General features: G+C 37.8%; 1 non-coding gene across 1 annotated transcript; it reads left to right on the top strand.

Moving 5' to 3' along the window:
- Positions 1-24,726: 24,726 nt before the first annotated feature.
- Positions 24,727-24,833, top strand: LOC141680357 (small nucleolar RNA R71). The gene has a single exon (XR_012558316.1). It is a non-coding gene; the product is annotated as a small nucleolar RNA R71 (small nucleolar RNA).
- The last annotated feature ends 2,023 nt before the right edge of the window (positions 24,834-26,856 follow it).

The raw sequence follows: 26,856 nt of genomic DNA, 5'->3' as shown, positions 1-26,856 counted from the left end.
GTGAATACATGAAGGTTAACAACCTTTAGTAGTGTCTTAAATTGGACACGTAGCACCAAGTTCGTTTGATCATATTGATCTCTAAGTTATTCTTTCATTTCAACAATACTCTTTCTCAAATTCAGATTTTGGTTCTATTATGATATGAAATTCTTTTCTCTTTGAAATTCCATGTTTCATCATCTCAACTATACGAAGGTATGCCAATCAAGTTAAGATGAGTTATCCTGGTCAAGTCAAAGGAGGGTTATGTGGTGGATTTACCAATAACAACAATGGATTGCAATGCGATTGGAATATCAATGGCGTGTAGCGAAGTCGATCTGTTTCTTTATTTATCTCTCTAATTAACTTTCTCTCTCTCCTCTTCTCTCTCTATTTATCTCTCTCTCTTTCTTTTTCTTTCTTTCTCTCTATCTATCTTTTTTCTCGCAATAGGTAAAAGTGATTCCATTGAGAATTGGTCGAAGGATATGGATGGAACAATGTTGTAGAGTGAAGCTCCAGAGACAACTGTGTGGTATAAGGAATTGCAGTGTTATTGGAAATTTTTGAGGAAAAGTGCATATGCAAGATTGCAAAGTTGATTGGAAGACCCTTAGTGCTTTCTTCTCCTGATTCCGAGGACGGAATCCTTATAAGGGGGTAGATTGTAATATTCCATATTTTCAAATATTATTATTAGAAATGTTTATGTGGTTTTTATGTGAATTTTAGTGAATTATCTGATAATTGGAATTGATGTTTTGGATGTTTATATGTGATATTCCTTGAGTGTTCTAATTTTTATATGTGCATAATAAAATATAGATAATTGTGATATTTTTCTGGTAATTTTTTGACTGTTATATGATTTTATAATGATTTATGAATTATTAATTATTATTTGAGTAATTACAAAACTGTTTTATAAAGCCGGGAATCGTCCAACTTCAACTGTTTTTGCGTTTTTACAACCCGAAACTCTTCCGAAAACTCGTTCCTTACCTAATCTGGTAATTCCAGACCTTTTCCGTGTTTTGACTTTTTCGATCCGGATTACGGTTTGACCCGTGCGCGGCCCGGCGCAAGATTTTCGATACGATAACCATTTCGATAAATCAACAAAACCCGTATTCTCGAGAGACGGGATATTTTTACATTATTTTCATATATGGGGCTTTATGAAAAGCTCGGTTTTGATAATTATCCAAATCTGGTATTGAATTGTATCGTTTTTTATAGTTACTTAGCGGCTATGTAATCTATTTTTGGATTGTTTTGCAGTTACTTAGCGGCTAACCAACTAATTTATCGATCCAAAACGATCCAGAACGAACCAATATTCCGTAAATATAAATAGCCTATTTCTTATTTCATTTATTTCGTTTATTCATTTGCAACCAATAAAAATACTGTAAATACAGAGAAAAACCCTAGAAACGGATACGTTCCTGAGAATCAATCGTACGAATGAAGGCGTTATCGAACTCCGATTCGGGCGTGCAGCATATCAAAATGAAGTTCTCGAAATCTTCTTTCTGAATGAATCATCAGTGTTTTCCCAGGAATCAAGGTATTTTTCTTATTTAATTATTTTAATTCGAATTATTTATGGAATAAAATATGAATTTTTGCAGACGTGATTATTTGAATGTTTTGATGATTCCATGTTGTAGAGCATGTTTTTCAGGTCAATTTCATATATTATACTTCAAAAATAGAGTTCAATATCATGTAGTAATTGAAGTTTGATTTTCTGAAAATCATTTGAAAATGTGTTTTTGGTGTTCTTGGAGAGTTCTGAGAATCAAACCCAAATTTGAGGGTGATGCAGATTTCATAATTTGAAGTATAAGTAACCAAAATGCTCAGGTTTTCATACTCTTTCTGTTTATGCCATCAAATCATTCAAACGATTAGTTTTTTGTAAATTCGTAATTTAGGGTTTATCCCCCGAATTTGGGGTTCTTATTGACTGATTGTTGGATTGTTTTGATGGTATCAATATCTTCAGTAGGTTTCTTAGAGTTGATTTATGTATAAAAGTTTATTGTTTGATTGCGGAATCACGTAAATCGAGTTGGCCGGAGTTGGTGTTCATGGTTACCGGTTTTAATGGAGTTTTTGGCCGGATTTCGAGTTCCAGTAATGGTTTGCGATTGTGATTGTTATGAGTGAATTCCCGAGTAAAAACCGAGTCGTTTGGAACTGAAAACCCGATCAAATCGGGTTGTTTTTGCTGCCAACAGAAACGGCCGGCGGTGAACTCCGTCGCCGGATTCTGGGCAGGGGTCGCCGGAGTTCATCCCGACCCGGACGGGTTGGGTGACCCGGTTAAGACCCGTTTGGGTTAAATTGCGACCCGGTTTTGATTCTGTGTTGCCCAAATCAGGTGCTAAAATGTGTTTCTGAATTTATAATTTAAAAATAATTCAAAAATTCTATTTTTAATTTTTTAAAATTCATTTTTATTTTGAAAATTATTATTTTAATTCTGAAAATTTATTTTTAATTCAAAACTAAATCCAAATTATTTAATTAATTAATTTTAGTTGATAATTAATTATTTAATTAGTCAATTAATTTAAATATTAATTGATTAATTAATTTAATTAGTTATTAATTAATTTTAATTAATTATTTAATTAGATTTAATTATTTATTTTTTTTGGTTTAAAAATTCCGAAAAATAGTTTCGTGTTTTAAAATATTATTTTAAATTATTTTCCAGGCTCGATAAGTCTTATAAAATTATTTTCGGGTGTTCGAGCCCTATTATTTAATTATTAAATGATTCGGAGACCCATTTTAATTCGGAAAAAGGTTCAAAAATTCATAATAAATAAACCGTTCGTCCGTTTAATACGAAACGAACGACTCTAAACTCAGAAAAATATTCCGCTTTCAATAAAAATACTTTCGAGACCCAAATACTTTTTGTTTCGAAAGGTCGCTTATTTTACAAGTCATCCTGAGTCAATTATTGATCGATAAATCATATTTTTGACCCGATTTCAGTTTTAAACATACTGAGTTGAACCTTTTGACGAACCGAGGCATGCGTGCTATGAATTATGTGATACGTGAGTTATGTGTTTAGATGCTATGTTTATTACCTGTATACGTGGGTCATAAGTCTTGTATTTGGCTATTTTCTTTATGTGTGGGCTATCGTATGGGTAGACAATAGCGTTTTAACGCGCAGTTTGTTGAGTAATTATCGGTTAGACGATTAAAGTTATATCTTTTAATTATAGATGCGGATCTCTCGAGTTGATCGAGAAAAAACGTTGGATAAAGAATGAGATGGAATGATAAGGGATGTCTGGCTTCTAGCAATCGCAGGAGCAGCATATCAGTAAAATATTGAAAGGAAGGACAGTGATATTTTGAGATAGAATGCCATAATAAATGCGTCTTTGCGAGTGTGACTAACTGCTAAATCCCAAAGGCAAGTATTCCTATCATCACTTATTGTTCAAGTGAGATTTATTTTAAATCTTCTTATGCAAGTATTGTTTTCCCTATTCTCAGTTTAGAATCGATAAATGTTTTACATATCGCGGAATTAAATGATTCTGTTTATGCAAGTATTCTTCTGCTATTCTATGTTCAGAATAGCTAAGTGATTTTACTTATCAAATTACTGGATTTATAAATGTTTTGGATTTTGAGAAAGATGATTTTGTTACGAGTATTCCTGCCCAAGTGAATGGGGGAATAAAATTATTTAGGATGTCGAATGATTCGGCTCCTTTTTTAATAAAAAGGTTTTTAAGATTGGAATGGTTACTGGTTATTGGTTACAGCGTAGGTGATAAAGATATCGGTCCAGCTTTCATATATTTTAAGGATTGTTATGCCTTTTCTGGTGCCCTATAGGTACCGTATGGCTGCGGGATACGGGTAGTACCTATACTTACGGTATGGCTGCGGGATACCGGTGTTGTTTCGCGACTGATCATCGATAACACCATGAAATATAATTGGTTCCAATCTAAATTGATATCTAAATTTCTTTATTGTTTTGATAATTATAGAATAAATGATTTATCAACTGTTTCGGTTTCGAATAAAAGGTGGAAAGCGATTTTGATTCAGATTCTGATTTATGCTGATATTCACGTTGTTGTTAAATATCAAAGGTGGTATTAGTATAGATGATTGATGTTGACTTCCGTATGGGATGTTGTGAGCATCAAAGTTCGTATTGATATCTAATTTGATATGACAACAAAATGAGTATTAATATTAAGAGTTCGATTTTGAATAAAGTTCATGATTCATTTATAATCATTGCTTCTTGTTAGTGTTGTTCACGATATTTCCGTAAACACTGGTTTACAAGTTTTATTCTCGTTAAGATTCAAAGTATTGCTGAAGCATTTCGCTCAAAAATATCAAAATGGTTTTGAATACAATTAAGGAATCAATTATGGGATTCCTCAACTAAAATTTTATGATTCAACAATTATGATTTTAAATGTCCTGCTCTAATGTAGATGTCGGTTTTATATCAAAATAACCCAATATTCGCTATAATGATCCTGCTGAGCATGTTTTCCGCTCATACTTGCCTGTTTTCAAATTTAACCTCCAGTGAGGATTAGCTTGCGCTGTTTAGCTGCGTAATTCGAGGAAGCAAAGAAGAAGCTTTTGGAAGGTGGTTGGTCTAGGGTTTACGGACTAGTGTAAGTTCTTTTGTATAAAGTTATTTATATATATTATATTATACTTGTGTTATTTTATAGTTGGGCCTAGTATACTTCATTTCGAAGTTATACTAATGGGTTTAGTTTTAAGTTGGAATTTATTAAAAAGAGTTTTAAAAGAAAGTGAATTTTTTTGTGGAATTTGGATATCTTGTTTCTAGAACTGTAACCTTAAAAGATCTTGGAGTAGTTTGGGGTCATAAATAATTATTATCTTCCATTGGCATTTATTTATTGATTTAACAGGTTAATTTGGATTGAGATTTTATAGTGACGACCAAATCCTCTGACCCCAGATTTGGGGGCGTTACAGGTTGGTATCAGAGCTGAGGTTATAGTAAACTAGAAACGAGAGTGTGTAGGAGTGTGTATAGCTATGTGAGGACGTTTGAGCTCATATCAAGTTCCTGTTGGACTATTTGATATAGTACCAACGATTAAGTTAAGATTAGGCATTTTCGGTTAAGTTGATTGTGCTGAGCTGGATAGAACTCCGGGAAACTGCAAACTTCTATTGTGGAATATTCCGAGACTACGATTCAATGATGATGAAGATTATCGATATCCTTAGAACATGAAGAAGTATTTAGAATTGGATGGCGAGTCAACAAAGGACTTCAAATAGAAGATAAGTATTAAGACCTTGGCAATACCTTCTCTTTTTATAATTTCTTTTGACCTCTCTCAAAAGAGGTATATGTTAGAGGATATATTCTCTAACACTCGTTTAATCATTTTGTTCCAGAATCTTGTTTTCTGGATTTCATTTTCTCCTGAAATATCAGCTTGGTAATCTTTTCAGTTTTTTTCATTTGACTTTAAATTCCTGTTAGGGAAATATGTATTAGTTTGATGATAAGTTAAACACTTAAGTAAAAATCTAGTGTTTGTAGCCTCAACGGATAAGACCACTCTGGCTATCCGTTGATGGAGTAGCTTTACTTAGAAATAAGTTTAGTATTGTAGCACATTTCAGTTTCTGTATTTAAGCTATAATTCTTAAATGTTGTGGAAAATTATAAGTCATGTTTACTACTAGTGGATATGTAAATAGGAGGGCTAATTGTAAATATTTCATGCCTTGTAATTTTTTATAAGTGAAGTAGTATCAACGGATAAATTAAAGGCCTTCAACGGATGAGAAACAAAGCTTCAACAGATGTCTCTAAAGCTTCAACGAATAACATCCATCAACGGATGAGTGCATCAACGGATAAAGCTTCAACTGCTAATGCATCAACAGATAAAGCTTCAACTGCTAATGCATCAACGGATAAAGCTTCAACTGATAAAGCATCAACGGATAAAGCCATCAATGGATGAAAGCTTCAACGGATGCTAAGTTCAATAGCAGTTGACAGTGACAATTCATAAGCTGACAGAGGCACATGGGTTGACACAGACAATTGGAATGTGGTAGCCTCTTGGAGGAATCAAGAAAATGCAGCATTTCCATTCTGGTGCAAACAAGGAAGTATTCAAAGATTCACAGTTTTTCCTAGATTGCATTGGATAGAGAAATGAAGAAGAAACATGTGAAGAATCTTTTTAATTGTATTTGTGCTTTTGTCTTCACTTGTAATCTTGGTGATATATAAACCAAGTTACAGCTAGTAATTAGATTGTGAATTTTCCAGAGTTGTTTAGAAAAACATAGAGAGAAAATTATCTAGTTTGTACTAGGACGCAACTGTAATCAATTCTTTTGAGTCACAAATTTTCTGAAATACACATCTCTGGTGGAACAACAAATCCACCAGAAAAGTTTTTAAAGCCTTTGTGTTCTTTACATTTGTGTCTTGAATACATATCTATCTGCACCTGCTCAAAACAATTCACACACAACTGTTCATCAAAACACTTAGCCTTTGAAACTGCTCAAAACTTGAAAAAGTTTTGAGATTTACATTCAACCCCCCTTCTGTAAATCTCATTGTTAGTTCCTTGGGAATAACAATTGGTATCAGAGCAAGCTCTTAACTTACAAAGAGTTTAAAGATCTATTCTACTAACATCATGAGTAAGAAGGATATTGGTGTAAAGATTCCAATCCTGGAAAGAGATAATTATCATCACTGGAAAGTGAAGATGCATCCATATCTTCTCTCTCAAGATGAAAGCTACATCAACTGCATTGAAAATGTTCCTCACATCCCTCACAAGGTGGCCACAGCTGCAACTGCCACAGTTGCTGTTGGACAGTCTATTCCCAAGCCAAAAGCAGAATGGACTGATGAAGATATTGAAGAGGTTCACAAGGACAAGAAAGCCATGAACATTCTGTTTAATGGCCTAGATCAAGATATGTTTGATAATGTCATTAACAGCGAAACTGCTAAGGAAATTTGGGATACTGTGTAACTTATCTGTGAAGGTACTGAACAAATTAGAGAAAACAAAATGCAGTTTCTCATTCAATAGTATGAATACTTTCATTTTGAAGTAGGAGAATCACTGAATGATACCTTCAATAGATTTCAGAAACTGTTGAATGGATTGAAGCTGTATGGTAGAGTGTACCAAGTCAAGGATTCTAACTTAAAATTTCTGAGGTCTCTACCAAAGGAATGGAAGTCTATGACTGTTTCACTAAGGAATTCCCAAGATTATAAGGACTTCACACTTGAAAGATTATATGGAATTTTGAAGACTTATGAACTTGAAATGGAGCAAGATGAGCTGTTGGAAAAGGGAAAGAGAAAAGGTGGATCAGTTGCACTTGAAACTGACAATGAGAAGACTGAATCCAGGAATGAAGAAAAGACAATGCCAAGTCTCAAAATTGGCACAAGAAAATCAGAATCAAGCAAGGGAAAAGAGTAAGTAGCTGAGGTTGAAGATAGTTCCAGTTAAGATGACTCTGATGATGTTGATGAACATCTGGCTTTTCTGTCCAGGAGGTTTGCAAAGATGAAATTCAAGAAAAATGCTAGATTCACTAAGTCAAACAAGAACATGGTGGACAAATCTAAGTTCAGATGTTATAACTGTGGCATAAGTGGACACTTTGCAAATGAGTGTAAAAAGCCAACCTCTGATGAAAAGAAATTTGAGCAAGTGGATTACAAAAAGAAATATTTCGATTTGCTCAAACAAAAGGAAAGAGCTTTTCTGACTAAGGATGACTGGGCAGCGGATGGAGCCAATGAAGATGATGATATGGAATATGTCAACCTAGCCCTGATGGCTAATTCCGATCAAAATGAAACTAGTTCATCAAACAACCAGGTAATTACTACTGACCTCTCTCAGCTTTCTAAAATTGAATGCAATGAAGCTATAAATGATATGTCCGATGAATTATATCATTTATGTGTTTCCCTTAAATCACTAGCTAAAGAAAACACAAGAATTAAAGAGAATAAATTGTTTTTAAGTGATAGGAATGCTGTGTTAGAGGGTAAGGTAATTGAGCTTGAAAAGATCAAAATCAAATGTTTATGTGTTGAGAGTGAACTAGAAGAATCTGTCAAGAAAGTAGAAATTCTTTCTAAATAATTAGAACGTGAAGAAGATGTAATCAAGGCCTGGAAAACATCTAGGGATGTCAGTGCTCAGATTGTCAAGGTTCAGGGAATTGAATCACTCTGTGAGAATGCCTGGAAGAAAAACAAAAAGGAAGTAGAATTAATTGATGGATTGTCAACGGATGTGGAATTAACGAATGATGAAAGTTATCCGTTGAAGGAAGAAAAGGAGCATCCGTTGAAGGCTCATCAATTAAAACAGGCAAGTGATTCTAAAAAGAACAATTTGAAAAATCTCAATAAGAAGTTTGGTTCAACTTCCAAAAACTTTGTCAAAGAAGAAGCTAGCACATCCAAAGATGCCAGTAATGTGAATATAGGACACATGACTTTAGATCAGTTGAAAAATAGGCTTAAGATGGTTGAGGATAAAAAGGAAACTAAAAGGAAATTTAATATAAATGGGAAGGTAGGGATTAACAAACACAACAATTACACACCTGATAAGTATGCTCCTAGAAAAAGTTGTGTGCATTATAAAAGTGTTAATCATCTATTTGCCAACTGCAAGTCTGTTAAGAATGCTCCCATGCCTTTAACTCCTTCCATGCCTAACATGTCTATGTCACCTCTGCATGTTATGCCTGTTATGTCTCAACAGAATCCTCATGCATAATTTGCAAACATGCCATATATTAATAATCCTTGTTTTGCTGCATTCAATATGCTTCAAATGCCATACAACATGCCTATGTGGAATAATGTGTTTGCATAATCTATGCCTTATCAAATTCAACCAAATGTGCTAAATGATTCTGTGACTAACCCTACACTTCAACCAACTACATCTGACACCAAGGTTGACCCAAAGTTACCTAAGTCAAAAGATGCAGGAGGTATGAAGTCTAGGAAAAAAACTAACAAGGCTGGACCCAAGGAAACTTGGGTACCAAAATCAACTTGATTTGATTTTGTTGTGTGCAGGGAAAAAGAAGGAATCTATGGTACTTGGACAGTAGATGTTCAAGGCACATGACAGGAGATTTGACCCTGCTCACAGAGTTCAAGGAGAAAGCTAGCCCTAGCATAACCTTTGGAGATGACAGCAAAGGGTTCACTATGGGATATGGCTTGATTTCAAAAGAAAATGTCATCATTGATGAAGTTGCATTAGTTGATGGTCTCAAACACAATCTATTGAGCATCAGTCAACTATGTGACAGAGGGAATACTGTTTCCTTCAATTCTGAAGCATGTGTTGTCACAAGTAAGAAGGACAATAAAGTGGTTCTAACTGGAGTTAGAAAAGGGAATGTGTACTTGGCTGACTTCAACTCTACAGATGCAGAATCAATTACTTGTCTTTTCAGCAAAGCAAGTCCAGATGAAAGTTGGCTATGGCACAAGAAGCTGTCCCATTTGAATTTCAAGACAATGAATAATCTAGTAAAAAAGGACTTAGTTAGAGGAATGCCTCTAGTGGAATTCTCAAGGGATGGACTGTGTGATGCTTGTCAGAAAGGGAAGCAAAAGAGAGCATCATTCAGTAAGAAGCTTGAATCAGCTATTGATGAACCATTACTACTGCTACACATGGATCTTTTTGGACCAGTCAATGTATTGTCAATTTCAAGGAAAAGATATTTCCTATTGATTGTAGATGATTTCTCAAAGTTTTCATAGACCTACTTTCTTGGAACAAAGGATAAAGCTAGTGAAATCATTATCAATCATATCAAGCAAGTCAACAATCATCCAGACTTCAAAGTAAGGAATATCAGGAGTGACAATGGAACTGAGTTCAGGAATTCTACCATGAGGTTGTTCTGTGAAGAAAATGGGCTCATGCATGAGTTCTCAGCTCCAAGGACTCACTAATTGAAGCTACAAGAACAATGCTTGAAGAGTCAAAACTCCCAACATACTTTTGGGCTGAGGCTGTTAACTGTGCATGTTACACTCAGAATATTTCTCTAATCAATCAGGAAAAAGGCATGACTCCCTATCAACTGTTCAAGAGAAGAAAACCAACCTTAAACTTTCTTCATGTCTTTGGTTGCAAATGCTACATTCTAAGGAATCAACCTGATCACAAAGGGAAGTTTGATGCAAAGGCTGATGAAGGGATATTTGTTGGTTATTCTGCTGGAAAATCATATAGGGTCTACAATCTAATAACTAACATTGTTATGGAATCTGTGCATGTTGTGTTTGATGATAAAAAGATTGATGGACTAACAGATGAGGGACATCATGAAGGACTCATATTTGACAACATTGGGATATATTGTGATGATAGTGAAGATGAGAATGATGGAGAAGGCACCTCGAAAAGAATTCAAAATCTGCCTTTGGATAATGCACAAAATGCTGGATCAATTGAAAGTCATAATTCAGCATCCGTTGATAGAAGTAATGCAGCATCCGTTGAAAGACAAAGTGCATCATCCGTTGAAGTACATAATGAAGCATCCGTTGATCATAGTCTATCAACAAATAATCAATTCACTTCATCAGTTGATAGAACTCCCATTTCCTTTCAAAGGATCAGTAACTCAGGGGGAGTTTCAACCAATCAACACTCTATCTCACATCATGACAATACTGAGGCAACCTCATCTAGAGCTAATCTACCACCTCAAAGGAAATGGATCAAGAATCATCCTTTTGAATTGATCATTGGTGATGCAACATCTAAGGTGCAGACTATAAGGGCTACTCAAGATGAATGTCTATACAGTAGTTTTCTATCACAGGAGGAACCTAAGAGAGTGGAAGAAGCTCTACTGGATCCAGATTAGATTTTAGCAATGTAAAATGAGCTAAACCAATTTGAGAGGAACAAGGTATGGAAGCTGGTACCCAAGCCAAAGAACAAGAGCTCTATTGACACAAAATGGGTATTCAAAAACAAGATGGATGAAAATGGCATTGTAATAAGGAATAAAGCTAGATTGGTTGCCAAGGGCTATTCTTAATAAGAGGGAATAGATTTTGATGAGACATTTGCTCCAGTTGCAAGACTTGAAGCCATCAGAATTTCTTAGCCTATGCAGCCCATGCCAATTTCAAAGCCTATCAAATGGATGTCAAGAGTGCATTTCTGAATGGAGAATTGGAGGAAGAAGTTTATGTAAGCCAACCTCCAGGATTTGAAGATCCAAATTTTCCAGACTATGTATATTATCTGTTGAAAGCACTCTATGGACTAAAGCAAGCACCTAGAGCCTAGTGGTTTAAAGCACTCTACGGTATATTGCACGCCCAAAACGGAGTTACGAAACTCCCAGAAAATCAAATTTAATGTGGACAGTAGGGCTGTAACGCATTACAGGAGCGCGTTACAAGCCCTGTAACGCATTCCGGTGATGCGTTACAACCCTTTTAACCAATTAAAAGGTGTAACGCATTCCGTGAATGCGCCACAGGTGTGTAACGCATTCCCGGAATGCGTGACACCCTTATATATATTTTTTTTCTTTTTCAGCAGCCGCCGTTGCTATCTCGGTTGCCGTGCCGCCGTACTGACATTCACCTGTCTTTTCCCCGTGCAATCACAGACAGCAAGCAGATGTAGTACATATATATATACATACTTACAAACAATTTATATATATATATGATTTATTTAATTACGAATTTAATTGTAAGAACTTCAAAAATTCATAATAAAAAATCTATACATCCTAAAATTATGAAAAAAATACCCAGACGATCTACAACACTTGTAGAACCCAGATCAACACTCAAAATTATTCTGAGAAACGATTTCTCTTCAGACAAAATTAATCCATGATATAACTTGTAAAAATCATAATTAATTCATACAAGCACATAAAATTCTGAAATTTTTACCACATATCTATATGCATACAACCTATGCTCTGATACCATTGTTGGATTTTAATCACAGCGGGGGCATGTCAAAATACTTTTACACATATAAAATCCAAATAAAAGCATACAGATCATGAATAAAAATTCGAGGGATTGAATCTAACCTTTAAAATAATTCGAAGACAACGATCAGAGATCCTTAGCAGTTGCTCCTCAAGTGTGAAGCACTCCACCGGTATCCACCAATAAAACGATGTTAAGGTGGAGGAAGGAGGTGGAGAGAATTGGGTTTTCCAAACTTTTTAGGTTTTGGGGTTCTTCGGTTCGAATAAAAATAGGGTCTATAATAGTGTATTTATAGGCAAAATTTTCAGCTGAAATTTTCCCATAAATATTATTATTATTATCCCATTTATTATTCTCATTAATAATTAAAACACCTTTTAATTATTAATCCTTTTTCTAAACACTTTAGAAATAATTCTCTCTCTTGATTTAATTTCCAAAAATTAAATCCTGAATTAATAATATTAAGAACTTTTCTTAATTAATTTATAATCAATTAAATCTCATTTAATCAATTATAAAATTTGCCAATTAATTATTTATTTCACAAATAAATAATTATTAGCCAATATTAATTAATTCCTCCACCATGAAATCATTCTCTTTTTATGGTGTGACCGTGTAGGTTCAATATTAAGCCGGTAGTAGAAATAAATAATAAAACTATTTTATCATTATTTATATAAATTCTCTAATTTATTAAATATGATTAATTAATTAATCACATTTATTCTACATCGTGAGGGATACTTTTCAGCATATCGCGACTATCCGGATAATATGAATTCACTGCTTAGAATACCAAGAACCTATTTAGTGAATAGTTACCGTACAATAAACTCCTTCTACCCTACAATGTCCCGATTAAATACAAGGCATGGATCTCGTGTCAAGCCTATCTAATTCAATCACTTGCTTACCATTTACTATGCGTAGTTCTATGCAAATTAGAAACTCCTTTCTAATTTCATTTACTCTGGCCAGAGATTCCTGAACTAGCATAAGTGGATCAGCCTTGAATATTCGCTTCCTTCACTGGAAAGGGGTAGATCCTTTATTGATCATACACTATCTTCGTGTACAAATTCCTATACCCAGTAGAGCCCTAATAATTGTCCCTGGAGACTAAGAACTAAACCAAAGCATAGTTCAGTGTACACAAGATGACTATGATGACCTCAAGTCTAAGGATACTTGTACAACTATCACTATGTGAACAACTGCTGACACGTGAGTGAACTTCATCAGTTGTTCAGCTGTGTGAGTCATGTTCAGTGAACTTATTCTATAATAAGCACCTACATACTAGCTATAGTGTCACCACACAAATGTCTATGAGAACAGACATCCTTCATAATGAAGCAAGCATAGTATGTACCGATCTCTGCGGATTATTAATTACCAGTTAGTAATCCTACGACCAGGAACTATTTAAGTTTAGAGTTATCATCTTTTTAGGTCTCACTATTATGATCTCATCATAATCCATAAAAAGCTTTACTCTAAACTATGGTATATCTTTTTTAAACACTTAAATAGATAGAGCCCGTAATAAAAACAAAACAAGTCTTTAATTAATATCAATGAAATCAAAACAGATTACATAAAAGTTATTCCTAAATCCTCATACATGATTGGAATTAGGATATATTCCTTTCATTAGATTCCATAGGCTATTCTTTTAATTCTGCTAGTTTAGGGAGTATTAGAAGAAAAGGCCTTAGGAAAGAATGGAGTTTTCTTGGTGATGCCTTTATCAAGGTTTTCTCTGGGAAAATTAGTAATTTTGATGCAATAACTTCATCTCTTGTTAATATGCTCTATATACTAGTTTCTGATAGGTATTTTAATTTTAGCAACTATGTCATGCTAGAATTGGGTACCGGGTTAGATAACAAAGCTAATAGACCTCATAACATCTACTATGCTAGATTCTTTATGTTGCTGAAGGTTTGGTCATAAGCAATGAGAGTAATAAACTCAAATGCTGGGCACAAGAGAAAAGGGTCCTTGCAAACCTTTTGAGAATTAACCTCAATAATCAGGTGCCATTGGTATATTTACCAATAATGAATGCACCTCAGGTAAGTGAGGTAAATACTTCTTCAACTCCTACTACTTCCAACCCCATTATTTCTTTGTCTTCAAGTGTGGCCATGTAATTTATGTCTTTGTCCCAACAGATTCCTACCAAGGCCACCAAACCTAAAGTTTCAAAACCAAAGTCAAAGAAAGCCACCTCTGTTGTTTCTCAAAAGACAATAGTTGTAACAACTACCATAAACCCTGAGGGGAGTGAAAAGGGTGTGAGTGGTAAGGGGAGGGGTGAACATGAAGAAACCCTCAAGGATAAGGAAGGAGAGGTGAGTGATACCCCAGCTGGCCAAGCCACAGTCTCTAAGAAGACTGTGGTGGTTGAAAATGATTCAAACTCATCCCTAGTTGCATCCTCCCAAAAGGGTGCAGCTATTGAAAATAGTCCCCAACCAGGGACACAGAACAAAAGAGGGAGGGACACTGAAACCACACACTCTCCTGTAAAAGCCTTTACAAGAAGAAAGAGGGTCAAAACCTTAGTTTCCATACAGGGTGCTAACACTGCACAGATACACCCACCTGTATCTATGTCTTCTCAAATTCAGCTTGATGTGACTCCAACAAATATGGAGTCACAGCCCCATTCTCTCAAAATTGACACACATCAATCACCAAATCGTCCATCACCATCTCTGCATATGGACATGATATTCACATCAATTCCTGATTCTCCCTCTTTACAACTCAGGGAGGAGCCCCACTCGAATACTGGTGATCATCATCTTTTAGATGATTTGTTGGATCATCAGCCAATTCTTTTAGACTTAGTTGAAGAATCTGTGTCACCCAAATTAAAATCAATCTACACAGATTCAACAATTATGTCAATTTCAATTTCTACTTCTTTTCCTTCTTCAACAGATATTCCTCATCCGTTGACAAGTGGTTGTTCTTCGACGGATAAGCTTAACAACAGTTATCCGTTGATACCATCAGTTCCTACTTCAACGGATACTCCCTATCCGTTGATAGTCTCTACACAAATAACTGACTCAATTCCAAGTGTAGAAGACATGGTTACTGTACAATCACTTCTAGGATTGAGGGAAGGGAGTGAAAATTTGAGTGAGAGGCTGGGCTGCTCCCAGGAAAAAGGAGAGGTTGAGAGTCTAAATATGCATGCTGTTTCTTCCAGCATGGCAAAAGAAAGTGAGAGGAGTGCCACCTTAGTAGGTGAAGGTGAGGGTGTGAGGAGTGTGAGCCAGGGGGAGCCCCTAATGCAAGAAAAGAGAGAAATTGAGAGAAAAGCAGGTATAGAAGGTATACGGGTGGATCCAACCACTGCTAATGTGTCAATGATTGTGGATGATGCTGAAAAGGAAAGACAATTTCAGCAACAATACAAAACTGTAATTGATAATATTTCTTTGGATGCTGACACTTTTACTCATCCTGTTTCATCCTATCAATTGTTGGCTACTCAGGGCAATGAGGAGGTAGAAAAGACTTTGAATCTAGTACATACTTCAGCATCTCTTCAAAGGGATAAAGTTGCTGTCAATTTGATGCCTTCTACAGCTGGTGAGCCATCTGAAGAATTTGGAGTAAATTCTAATGATTATGACTCTGTTTCATTTGATGGGAGCATGAAATTAGGGGGAGATGAAGGCCCAAGTTCTATTCCAGATTTACCTAAATGGGCATTGTTAGGGCGAAAATACGCGCTAATATTCACGCAAGTATACGCGTTCGCAAGTAATATAGAATACTTTCTAGTTCGTTCCCTCAGAGACTCAGACAAAATTATTGTCTAATTAACTCACTCACCAATGTATGATTACTTCTCAATGTTAAGATACTAACACTTAAAATTGTTGATTAAATATTAACTATAATTAACTACTTAATTAATCACTTAACTAACACTTCAATTTATCAATAATAAAACACTCATGAGATCACAACTTCATTATTACTTCCTTCTATAGCCATTGTTATTACCTTTAGCATGTGACAGTGATGATATTAATCGAATAACACGAAACTGATAAAAGCCAACTTTCATTGTACTAATACCATTCTACCAAGCATCCACAATTAAGATAGAAGTTGAATAGTCATCAATTATGTTGAGTTCCCATATGTCTACAGAAATTGACAACACAACGATTTAAGCACAAGTTATTCCTTTTGATTACATAGGGCAAATAAAACTGTTAGAGTTACCCACTAATCATGCACAACGTACATGAACCTATGCTAGCATGGCAAGTTCTAAATCTCAAGATCCACCATCGCTTCACAAGAGATTAACACCCTATCTTATATGTTCGCGACGCACATAAGACGAATACGCACAACCAATACTAGATATCATGCAATCATCACACACTAAAGTATTAAACAATTAACTAAAGAATTCCATAATAAATCCGTTGCAACCCCATGATCACGATTAGCCCATAATAGCACTTATCGTCATCATGGGTTCATATGAAATCATGATAAACAAACACAAGAAAATAATAACTAAACTAATTATATTAAAACAAACTACGTCACAAGAGTAAATAAGTTCAAAGCAAGAAAACTAGCATCCAACGTTACAACGAAACAAGAATCACAAGAATATATGCTTCCTCTTCGTTGCGGTGTGCTAAATCGGTCTTCTTCCTTATCTCCTTCGCTCCTTGCGTAAAAACACAATCTTCTTCAATCCACACTTGTGAAAACGTCTCAAATCTACTTATATAATAATCCCATAAAACTCAGATTACATAGAAGTGGAAACCAAACAGAAGTAGAAGTCCTAAAATAATTTGTCTTTTTTCTCGACCCTGCGCGGCCGCTCAGCATAGCTGAGCGGGCGCTCAGCTTGCTGCGCGGCCGCTCAGCTTGCTGCGCGGCCGCTCAGCAATGCTGAGCGGGCGCTCAGACCTCTACTGGAAAAATTCTGATTTCGCTCCATTTCTTCGCCGTAATCTGCCCGTTTCTTTCCTCTCGCAATGGTGAACACATGCCAAGGCTTATTCTTGATGATTCCTCCCCCGAAATGCAACTAAAACCCTGAAATGCATAAACACTATAAAAACGCATCAAATACACAAAATACTTGATTTCAAGACACCAATTTAAGCCATTTTAAGACGTTCTAAGTGGTATAAAATGCCACTTATCACACCCCCAAACTTAAATCGATGCTTGTCATCAAGCGTCACAGACTCAAAAACAAATAAAAACATGTATGAATGCAATCTATATGAAAATGCAGTGATCCCCCTTACTACAATTAACCAACCAAATTGTCACATCTCAACGAATGCAGTTAGACAACTAAAGATCAATAAACTCATGCAAACGGATATACAGCCAGAAACGTGGTGTGTGCAAATGCTTAACAGATATGCTTCAGAACTAGACCAATTACTATGACTAGACTATCCTCAAGGCAATCCTACGATTATACAAAGAATAAAAAATTCTAGGCACAAAGTGATATACAACACTACAAGAACTCTGGAGCTTACTACGGAATCGTGCTTTTTATTTACAACTCAAATGCTTATTTGACCGTGCAATGAGTGAGGTCCACAAAAGACTTATACAATGGTATCCATGTAACGAGCGTTAGGTTAGCGGATCCCAGACTCTAAAAGCCTTAGGTCACTAGGCACAAAGTCCCCTAAGAACTTAATAACTCGAATACCAAAGAGCCCACTCTTGATCAATTATGCAATTTTTTTTTTATAACTTCTGAGCAAGTGCGTTTCGCTCCATCTTGCTCAACCCTAGACTACTCGCACCATATGCGAGCCGGCTACTAGCCATTTGACGCCTAGCCACAACTAGCAACAACTTCCATATTTTTTTCTCCATTTTTTTTTTTCTTTTTCATGCCTTTATCACAAAGAACCTATAATCGAATTCTAAGCATAATAAGCAGATTGACCTTGAAAACAACCAAATCATAACAACAATCTAGCCCTTACGCATTCTCTAAGACTTAGTGGACTTACAATTGTTTCTAGCATGCATATCAATCTACACAAATTCATATCACTTTAATGCTATCACTACACTCGCATCAATATCACAATTCAGTCGATAAATCATTGCAAAAGGGATCATGGTACATGCATAAGCTACATGACATTCATAACAAACAAAAAATAAAAACTATATGGCATAAATTATGCAACTATATGAACTAAACTATCATGAATATGCAACTAAATGACACACACACAATATTCCTTAACTACCACCCCCAAACTAAAAATCTTCACTGTCCTCAGTGAAAGTAGTAGAAAGGAACACAGGGTATACCTACTCGGAGTCATCATCATCATCACCCTCAGTGGGTGGACTATCAGGCGGCGGGTATGCAGAGTCCTCCCCAAAAACTGGCCACTGGATATCAGCTCCAAGGCCTCGAAAAGCAGTCCCTAACGCAAGGGTGAGCTCTTGAGCAAACCTGCTCTGCGTCTCATACATGGCATCCATCCGCCGTGAAAGCCTCCTATACTGGGTATCAACCATCCCAGCACCCTCCTGAGCTCTTGAAGAACCAGCCTCATCACGCCCTGGCCTAGCTATAGTAGCACCTCGTGCTGGACGCCCTCCTGGAAGACGATAACCCAGCCCATGCTCCTCAGGCTCACCACCGGTCCACTCCTGCATCCCATTTAGAGTGCCAGAATTAATTGGAGCTGCTGGCAACTGCAACTACTCATGAGCCGGCCAGTTCACTCCCACTGCTCGGCATAGCTTCGTAACCGTAGATGCATAAGGGATGTTCATATGCTTCGCTCCCCTCAAAAACTTCAGAATTCCTTGGTAGATAAACTCACCAAGGTCCACATAGTATTCCTCATTCAGAATTCCCCACAACAACTGTGCTCTCTCAACTGTGACCTCGTGTGCATGCGAAGAAGACAGAATATTAGCACAAATAAATGCATTCCATGCACGGGCATACCTGTTCATGGCGATCGCCGGAAAGTGACGATACTCATTAGTGCCGGTCCTGCAGGTCCAAACTGTGCCCGGTCGACAGAGAGTCGCACAAATCAAATCCAAGTCAAAATCTTCAGCAGTCTTTTCATTCCAGTTTTCCTCCTCGGGCTTCCTCTCTCGCTGTCCAATCACACGGCGAATCGCCGCAGGATGATAATCAACCGTCAGCCCTCGGACCACAGAAAACCCATTCTTTTCGGCCTTCGCGTTCGCGTAGAACTCGCGAACAACGCTCATCGGTACCGCTTCGGGTGACTCACAAAAAGCTATCAACCCCTTCTCCTTCAGAATCGGCTTCCCCAACAGCCTAGTGTACTCCTCCTCCGCGGCTCTGTCAGTTAACCGAGGCCTTGCAGCAGTACCCCTCGATGAATCTGCAGTAGGAACTGTGCTGCTGCTGTCAATAGTGCGTGCTCTCTTGGGTGCCATTGATTCGTGAATAAAAGTGTGTAAGAACTGATTTTTGATGTTTGTGAGAGGGTTTAAGTGTAGGAAGTTTTGTGGGAGATATGTAGGATAAGTGTATGTATATATAGGGTATGGATTAGATTAGGGTTTGGAAATTAAGGGGTAACATAATGGGGTAGTGGGAACAAATCGTGGGTTTATGGGCTAAAACTATTTTTGTGTGTTTTGTTTTTTATTTCTGAACTGTAAAAAAAAATTCTGGTACTCGACCCCTGAGCGGTCGCTCAGCAAAACTGAGCGGGCGCTCAGGGGGTCACTGGAATTTTTTTTTTCAGTCCCTGTTTTCTGATTTTTTTGTGTTTTTGGATAGGTTATTAACTTCTAAGGGTTCCTGTAACAACAATTCATGGGTTGCCTCCCACGCAGCGCTTCTTTTTCGTCATTAGCTTGACGTTTCGTACCCTTCTCAAGTAGTCAACAAAATGGCACTAACCACTTCTCAGTTTGCCATGTCCCCATAGTAGTGCTTCAACCGCTGACCATTAACCTTGAATGCTTGGTCCGAATCATTCTCAAAAATTTTCACCGCTCCATGTGGAAACACAGTTTTGACAATAAAAGGTCCAGACCACCTTGATTTCAACTTCCCAGGAAAAAGTCGGAGCCGGGAGTTGAATAAGAGAACTTGTTGCCCTGGCACAAATAACTTTGGATGTAGCTTTCTATCGTGCCACCTCTTCACCTTTTCCTTATACATTTTGTTATTTTCGTACGCTTGAAGTCGAAATTCATCAAGTTCATTAAGCTGAAGTATTCTTTTCTTACCAGCTGCATCTAAATCCAGGTTCAACTTCTTCAATGCCCAGTAGGCCTTATGCTCAAGCTCCGCAGGTAGATGACATCCCTTACCGTACACCAACTGAAATGGTGACATCCCAAGTGGAGTTTTGTATGCTGTTCTGTAAGCCCAAACAGCTTCATCGAGCTTTAAAGACCAATCCTTCCTTGACGGACAAACAACCTTCTCTAGAATGCGCTTTATCTCTCTGTTAGACACTTCCGCTTGACCATTTGTTTGCGGATGATAGGCAGTAGCTACTCGATGATTCACACTATAACACTGCATCATAGAAGTGAACTTACGGTTGCAAAAATGCGATCCTTCATCACTTATGATTACCCGAGGTGTGCCAAACCTTGTGAAAATTTGCTTATGAAGAAAATTTAGCACTACCTTTGCATCATTTGTCGGTAAAGCTTTAACTTCGACCCATTTTGAGACATAATCGACTACCAGCAAGATGTACTGATTATTGCAAGACGAGATAAAAGGCCCCATGAAATTGATTCCCCACACATCAAAGACCTCGACTTCAAGCATCATATTTAATGGCATCTCATCCTTCCTTGACAAATTTCCCACTCTTTGGCAACGATCACACCTTAAAAAAAACTGATGAGCATCCTTGAACAAAGTAGGCCAGAAAAAACCTGCTTACAGAATACGAGCTGCCGTCTTCTCACCACCATAGTGTCCACCATAAACCGTGGAATGACAGTCTCGTAATATCCCCTCCGTCTCACAGAATGGGATACATCTCCTGATGATCTGGTCAACTCCCTGTCTAAACAAATATGGTTCATCCCACATATACCACTTCACCTCATGCAGAAACTTCTTCTTTTGAGCGGATGTCAAATTAGGAGGCATTATATTGCTGACGAGATAGTTTACAATATCTGCAAACCATGGTTCTTCCTCCTGAATTGCAAACAACTGCTCATCCGGAAAAGATTCATTGATTAACGTCCTATCTTGTGAAGTAGAATCGGGATTCTCCAACCTTGAGAGATGGTCAGCTACTTGATTCTCAGTACCTTTTCTATCTTTGATCTCTAACTCAAATTCCTGAAGTAAAAGCACCCAACGAATGAGTCTCGGCTTCGAATCCTTCTTGGAAACCAGATAACGAATAGCTGCATGATCAGTGAATACTGTTACTTTCGTACCAAGCAGATAAGATCGAAATTTCTCAAAACCAAAGACTATAGCCAAAAGCTCCTTCTCAGTAGTGGTGTAGTTCAATTGGGCACCATTTAAAGTCTTACTCGCATAGTAGACCGCATGGAAGAGATTTTTCTTGCGTTGTCCCAGAACTGCACCTACCGCATAATCACTTGCATCACACATCATCTCAAACGGTTCTGTCCAATCTGGTGCTGTAATAACTGGTGCAGTGATCAAACTCTTCTTGAGAGTCTCGAATGCTGCCAAACATTCATCATCAAATTTGAAAGGCACATCTTTCTCAAGCAAATTGCACAACGGCTTAGATATCTTTGAAAAGTCCTTGATGAATCGCCGATAAAAACCCGCATGACCAAGAAAACTACGGATTCCTTTCACAGAATTAGGTGGGGGAAGATTTTCAATGACTCCCACATTGGCCTTGTCCACCTCCAGACCCTTGCTAGAGACCTTATGCCCAAGGATAATGCCTTCACGCACCATAAAATGACATTTGTCCCAATTGAGCACCAAATTAGTTTCCACGCATCTTTTGAGTACGGCGCGCAGATTATTCAAACATTCATCATATGAGTGTCCAAAGACGGAGAAGTCATCCATGAACACTTCGACGTTATTTCCAATCATGTCAGAGAATATAACCATCATACATCTCTGAAAGGTGGCCGGGGCGCCACATAACCCAAACGAAACTCTGCGAAAAGCAAACGTGCCAAATGGACAAGTGAAGGTAGTCTTTTCCTGATCCTCTGGTGCAATACAAATCTGATTATACCCGGAATAACCATCCAGAAGACAAAAATACTCATGACCCGCCAATCTGTCAAGCATCTGATCAATAAATGGAAGAGGGAAGTGATCCTTCCTTGTGGATTTGTTCAATTTTCTATAATCCATGCATACTCTCCATCCTGTAACTGTTCGAGTAGGGATGAGCTCATTCTTTTCATTTGCGACCACAGTGATACCTCCCTTCTTAGGTACACATTGTACGGGGCTTACCCACGAGCTGTCAGAAATAGGATAAATGATGTCTACATCTAGCCATTTCAGAATTTCTTTCTTCACCACCTCCTTCATGATGGGATTCAGTCTTCGCTGTTGTTCCACAGTTGGCTTACTACCTTCCTCTAGCAGAATTTTATGCATACAATATGAAGGACTTATCCCCTTGATGTCTGCTATGGTCCATCCTATAGCCGATTTGAATTCTCTCAAAATCCTTAAGAGCTTGTCTTCCTCACTACCTGAAAGGTCAGATGAAATAATAACAGGTAACGTAGATGAATCACCTAAAAAAGCATACCTCAAGTGCTCAGGTAATGGCTTGAGCTCCAAGGTAGGTGCTTCCTCTATTGATGGTTTGAGCTTCCCTTCAGCATTCTTAAGGTCAGAAGTACCAAGAGATTCAAATGGTATGTCCAGCTTTCGCTTCCAGGGAGAAGCGTTCAGATATTGTAATTGCTCGTTGCTATCTTCATCATCGCTGTCAAAATCCCCCACTAAGGCCTTTTCCAATGCATCAGACATTAGCATGTGATCGAGTTCCGAAGTAACCGCAGAATCAATCACATCCAATTTTAAGCACTCCTCATCTTCTGTAGGGAATTTCATTGCCTTGAATACGTTGAAGGTCACATCCTGATCTTGGACCCGCATAGTAAGTTCACCTTTTTGAACATCTATCAAGGTACGGCCAGTAGCCAAGAAAGGCCTTCCCAAGATTATGGGAATCTTCTTATCTTCCTCAAAATCCAGAATAACAAAATCTGCAGGAAAGAAGAGCTTATCCACATTGACGAGCACATCCTCAACTATGCCCCTTGGGTAAGTAATGGAACGGTCAGCCAATTGTAGCGACATGTATGTGGGTTTTGGATCAGGCAGATCCAACTTTTTAAAGATCGACAACGGCATCAGATTAATGCTTGCTCCCAAATCACAAAGGCACTTGTCAAAAGTCATATTGCCAATGGTGCAAGGAATGGTGAAGCTTCCTGGATCTTTCAGTTTTGGTGGTAACTTTTGCTGCAGAACAGCGATGCATTCTTCCGTGAGAGCAACGGTTTCAAGGTCATCCAGTTTCACCTTCCTTGAAAGAATAGTCTTCATAAACTTCGCATAACTAGGCATTTGTTCAAGAGCCTCAGTGAAAGGTATATTGATATGAAGTTTCTTGAACACCTCCAGAAACTTCCCGAACTGTCTATCCAGCTTTTGTTGCTGCAATCTCTTAGGAAAAGGTGGTGGAGGATAGAGCTGTTTCTCCCCTGTATTAGCCTCAGGCATAGTGTGTTCAACAGTAGTCTTCCTTGGTTCCGCCGCTTTCTCCTTTTGCTTAGATTCTTCATCTCTAATTTCAGCTTCTACTTCTTTTGCCTTTTCAGAATCAGCTACTTTTCCAGACCTTAAGGTAATAGCCTTGACTTGCTCTTTAGCTTCCTTCCTGCCTGGTACTTCCGTGTCATTGGGAAGAGTGCCAGGTTGACGATTGAGCACTGCATTGGCTAATTGACCGATTTAATTTTCCAAGGTCTTGATAGAAACTGCCTGACTCTTGCACAACAGCTTAAGTTCCTCAAAATCAGCACTAGTAGGTGCAGCTGCACTTCCCTGTTGAGGATATGATTGCCTTGTAGCATACTGTTGCGGTTGCTGGAATCCAGGTGGGTTAAACTGTTTACTCACTCATTGCTGATATGGTGGCTGAATAGCATTCTGATTATTCCCCCAGCTGAAATTTGGATGATTTCTGTTGTTAGGATGATAGGTTGCTGGCACAGGCTGCTGTTGTCGCTGATAATTATTCACATACTGAACAGATTCATTGACAAGAGAACACTGATCCGTAGCATGAGAACCTGCACAAAGCTCACAAACCATAGCTATTTGATTAACTCCATACGTAGCCAGAGAATCAACCTTCATTGATAGTGCTTGGAGCTGGGCTGCAATAGCGGAGGCTGCATCAACTTCCAGAATACCTGCTACCTTGCCTGACGTCATCCTCTGAATTGGGTTTTGATGCTCATTTGCAGCCATCGTCTCTATAAGATTATACGCCTCAGTATAGCTTTTAGCCCATAAGGCGCCTCCAGCTGCTGCATCGAGCATGGGCCGAGATTGAGCCCCCAAACCATTATAGAAACCAGTGATCACCATCCAATCCAGCATTCCATGATGTGGACATTTTCTCAACATTTCCTTGTAGCGTTCCCAAGCCTCGCACATAGATTTTGTAGGTTGCTGCGCAAACTGAGTAAGAGCACTCCTCATAGCAGCAGTCTTTGCCATCAGATAAAACTTCACCAGAAACTTTTGCGCAAGATCTTGCCACGTAGTGATGGACCCAGCTGGTTCAGAATGTAACCAGTCTTTAGCCTTATCCCTCAGTGAGAATGGGAAAAGCCTCAACTTGATAGCCTCATCAGTCACGCCATTATACTTAAAAGTGCTGCAGATCTCAACAAAATTCCGTATGTGCATGTTGGGGTCTTCAGTTGCCGCTCCTCCAAAGGAAACAGAATTCTGCACCATCTGAATAGTGCCCGGCTTGATTTCAAAGGTGTTAGCTTGAATAGCCGGATGAAGGATGCTTGACTGGATGTCATCAATTTTAGGCCGAGAAAAATCCATAAGAGCTGGATCAGCTTGAACAATACGATCTCCCATATTTACTGGTTCTTTCTGCTCAGTTCCTGAATCCGAATCCTCAAAATCTAACTTCTCCGGAATATCAAGAACTTCGTCTGTCTCCTCAGCTGTATCTAAAGTCCTCTTGCGAGCACGAGAACGAGTTTGCATAAACGCTTGCTAAAGTACCTGAAACACAACCGGAAAAAATAAGTAACTACTACGTCCTAATCACTGAGTCCTAATGACCAATGATGGTAAGTACATAAACTAAACAAATACGCCGAGTCCCCGGCAGCGGCGCCAAAAACTTGTTAGGGCGAAAACACGCGCTAATATTCACGCAAGTATACGCGTTCACAAGTAATATAGAATACTTTCTAGTTCGTTCCCTCAGAGACTCAGACTAAATTATTGTCTAATTAACTCACTCACCAATGTATGATTACTTCTCAATGTTAAGATACTAACACTTAAAATTGTTGATTAAATATTAACTATAATTAACTACTTAATTAATCACTTAACTAACACTTCAATTTATCAATAATAAAACACTCATGAGATCACAACTTCATTATTACTTCCTTCTATAGCCATTGTTATTACCTTTAGCATGTGACAGTGATGATATTAATCGAATAACACGAAACTGATAAAAGCCAACTTTCATTGTACTAATACCATTCTACCAAGCATCCACAATTAAGATAGAAGTTGAATAGTCATCAATTATGTTGAGTTCCTATATGTCTACAGAAATTGACAACACAACGATTTAAGAACAAGTTATTCCTTTTGATTACATAGGGCAAATAAAACTGTTAGAGTTACCCACTAATCATGCACAACGTACATGAACCTATGCTAGCATGGCAAGTTCTAAATCTCAAGATCCACCGTCGCTTCACAAGAGATTAACACCCTATCTTATATGTTCGCGACGCACATAAGACGAATACACACAACCAATACTAGATATCATGCAATCATCACACACTAAAGTATTAAACAATTAACTAAAGAATTCCATAATAAATCCGTTGCAACCCCATGATCACGATTAGCCCATAATAGCACTTATCGTCATCATGGGTTCATATAAAATCATGATAAACAAACACAAGAAAATAATAACTAAACTAATTATATTAAAACAGAGTACGTCACAAGAGTAAATAAGTTCAAAGCAAGAAAACTAGCATCCAACGTTACAACGAAACAAGAATCACAAGAATATATGCTTCCTCTTCGTTGCGGTGTGCTAAATCGGTCTTCTTCCTTATCTCCTTCGCTCCTTGCATAAAAACACAATCTTCTTCAATCCACACTTGTGAAAACGTCTCAAATCTACTTATATAATAGTCCCATAAAACTCAGATTACATAGAAGTGGAAACCAAACAGAAGTAGAAGTCCTAAAATAATTTGTCTTTTTTCCCGACCCTGCGCGGCCGCTCAGCATAGCTGAGCGGGCGCTCAGCCTGCTGCGCGGCCGCTCAGCAATGCTGAGCGGGCGCTCAGACCTCTACTGGAAAAATTCTGATTTCGCTCCGTTTCTTCGCCGTAATCTGCCCGTTTCTTTCCTCTCGCAATGGTGAACACATGCCAAGGCTTATTCTTGATGATTCCTCCCCCGAAATGCAACTAAAACCCTGAAATGCATAAAC

Source organism: Apium graveolens, chromosome 1 (genome assembly GCF_009905375.1).
Source record: "Apium graveolens cultivar Ventura chromosome 1, ASM990537v1, whole genome shotgun sequence".
Lineage (NCBI taxonomy): Eukaryota > Viridiplantae > Streptophyta > Magnoliopsida > Apiales > Apiaceae > Apium > Apium graveolens.
This window is presented reverse-complemented; position numbering and strand designations above follow the sequence as displayed.